Here is a 3,294-nt window from a genome sequence, read left to right as displayed (position 1 = left end):
TATATTATTGCATCTTCTCTAGGTACTCTGCTCTATATGCGTTTCTCACCAGCTACAGGGATTCGAGCTTTGAAGCTATTCACTCTACCCCATACTAAAAATTTAGAAGTCAAATGACCAAAAGGGGGGGGTTAGACATTTTGAGGATAGTATTTCCCTTAAAAAAATGCTATTCAGCTCATAAAAATGATTTATAGATAGCTGATTGTTTAGGTTTTATCAAGCTATCTATCAAAGTAATCATACAGTTATCCATCTACTCAATTGTCTGATTTTCCTCTCCATTCAATTATCTATCCACCCATCTTTCTCTCTAGTAATCTATTTACTCTATTTGTCAATCCATCAATGTAATTTTCTAACACTTCTTTCTATTTCTTTCCTCACTACTCACTATCAATTCATCACCATATTAATGTGAATCATATTGTGTCTATTCAACTGTATTCATTTCTCCTCTACCTTCAGCAGACATTGGCATCTTCAAAATTACCTATCAGCTTCTCATGTGAAAGCCAATGATCTCACAGGCTAACAGCATAGAAAAGCAATATGGCATGGACTCTTTGGAATGTGATATCCCCTCCACCCAATGTAGATGCGGTTAACGGATGGACCAAAGTAGAATTCTAATGATCAGTCACTCACTGTTCCCAGAAGAGACTGTGTTTTCACAGCCACCTTCTTGGGAAGTCAATTGACCCTGGGGAAGCCTGGATTGCTGTGCATTTTTCTTTTTTCACACTTGAAGGACCAAGGAGCCAACCTTCATTCTTCTCTCCGCCTTTCAAGAAAGTGTATGTCAGGAACCTATAGGATTCACCCCAGGGTTGGCTTTTCTTCATAGCAAGAGCAAAGAAGAAAACAAACACATCTGACTGTGGAACAGAAAGAGAGCAGTCCACCTGAGTGCGATGACTTCAGCTCTTGTCTCCTCTCTGCTCCAGTTTTAGTTGAATCTGTTTGAAAACTATCCAGTAAAAAGCCGATGAGGCCAATTACATGGCGGGTGTGTTGACAACTCTGGTGTTTGTATCAGAAAGCTCTTCTGGGCTGAGGAGGGCACTTGAGCAAGGCACTTAATTTCCAAGCACGTGATTAACACAACACTGCAAACAGAGGGGGAAAGTGGAAGTGACTCACAATTTCCTCTGCTACAGGCTGCTGCTCCACCAGCTCTGGGGGAGAATGTCCTCAGCTCTCCATCGTCAAAGCAGACCTAGTATAGAAACAGGAGCTGATCTGACCTTTTTACATTATCTCCTGGGACAGGAAGGACTCGGCCAGTGAGGATGCCGTGATCCAGAAGAAGGGCGTTGGAAACCACACAAGGCTGTGTTTCGCTTCACCTGTGCTTCAGGGACTGCCCTACTGAGCGGGTAAGAATGAAGCATCCACAATGACTAGCTCACACACCTACCCTGACCCGACTGGGAAACTGTTTCAGCAAAATAATGAATAATAAATATGTGTGTGGCTATGTGCACATAGAAAATACAAACCTTTTTGCCTTGGCATACAAAATCCTAGGCACTTTCACAAGCGTTAGAGCTGGTGCAAGTGAAATTAATATGACATTTGCCAGCTGTAAACAGACATCTGCATTTCCTAGCGAGCCACCAGGAGCCGGAGTCTGGGAACATAAATGATGTGCCAAAAGCAGCGTATTGATTCCAAGTTTTCAGGGACAATCATGAGCAGACATAAAGTCATAATTAGAAGTCGGACATCCGTGTTTCAGATCTGTCACCACATTGAGCACCTGGAGTCGGGTTGGTGTCAGACGTTGGATGAGAATCAAATGTGTCATTGGAGTGGTCTACTGATCATCAATTTGATGCTTGGGAATAAAATAAATGTGGAGGCTGTGGAGAGTTAGGGGTTTCAAAGAACAGGTTCTTGAAATGGACAAGCAGTACATGTTCTTCAGTCCAAGATGTGCCCTATGAGAAGGGGCCCACCCTCCTTGGGCCATGAAGGCCACCAGAACCTTCTGAACAGGGCAAGGCTGGGCCTCAGAGTCACGAAGAAACTCAGCACTGCCCTCTTCCTCTGGACACCAGGAAGCACCTCTGGTAGTTGCCTATCCCAGCCACACTTCCGAGGAGGAACAGCCTACAGCCAATCCTTATCTGTCTGTCATAAAGAAAACCAAGTAAATAAGACCCCAGGAAGCTGGGCACTGGAAAAGGAAATTGCTTTTCCTCATAACAGATGTCCCCCAGCTTCCGTGTTGTTTGGGTTACTTTGGTGGGGATGGCTCTATATGACAATAGGTCTTCCCCAACAGTTTGAAGCATACCGAGCAGTAAATGCTCACTAAAGACCACATTCACAAGTACACGTGCTCTTTCAACTTTATGTATGGAGGGTAGGTGGATAAGGCCTGTTGGATAGATTTTTTTTTCAAGGTGTCCATGTGGGGATGCGGTAGGGGTAAAGGAGGAAAATCTAACAAGTCTCTGAGCATCTATGGCTCTTCGCGGGTTTTCCATGGGAAGATAACCAAATAATGCTTATCCGAGGGGTGAAAGGAACTCAGCAATGCCGTTACTCTGAAACCCTTCCCCTTCCCCAGACACAGTTGATATGGACTTCCACCAAAGTAATGCCAATGAGAGTGCTAGTGTTAAGATTCTGGCCAAGCTTGTTTTCTCAGAAGTTTAATGTCAAGTGCCTGATATAGTCATCTGCAAGTCTAAGCAAGTGCTTATAGTTTTTCTCATCCGTGCTTTAACTGGGGGAGAGGAGACATACAGGAGAATGGTGGTGACACATGCATATATTTTGTGCATTATTGTTCTTCTGCAACTGTGCTCAACTGAATAGAAGGAAAGGTAAGGCTTTGTATCAAGAAAGAGGTCTGGGCCTCTTTCCTTTGAAACCAGTGCCTCGTCCTAGATGGTATGTTTCCAAGATTGGGCAGTGAGTTCTCAAGACCTGGTTGGGAAGTGTGCTCTGGGACCCTAGAAACTCCATAACCAAGGATGAATGGAAGGATCTGTTTCTGCATCAACCCAGTTGCCTTGCACTCAACATGGAAGAATTAGCAAGTTCCACCTATGACAAAAGTACTCTTTCGTGAAAAGTGTAGAGAACCTCAAGGTGGGCAGTGGACCCGAAGAGAGTTTATCGCTGTCACTGCATCAGGAGTGGCTGTAAATTGAATAACCTGGTTTTGGTCGGTGCTTCCAACGCCACTGAGATTGTCTTCTCCTCTGTAGTGATGTATGAATGGCATCAGCCCATCAGTAGAAGGATGTGAGAAATGGCTCAAGATGAGGAGAGATATGG

The sequence above is a fragment of the Myotis davidii genome, unplaced genomic scaffold, assembly GCF_000327345.1.
Source record: "Myotis davidii unplaced genomic scaffold, ASM32734v1 scaffold809, whole genome shotgun sequence".
In the NCBI taxonomy this organism is placed as follows: Eukaryota; Metazoa; Chordata; class Mammalia; order Chiroptera; family Vespertilionidae; genus Myotis; species Myotis davidii.
The sequence above is the reverse complement of the archived record's forward strand: the minus strand, read 5'-3'. Positions refer to the sequence as shown.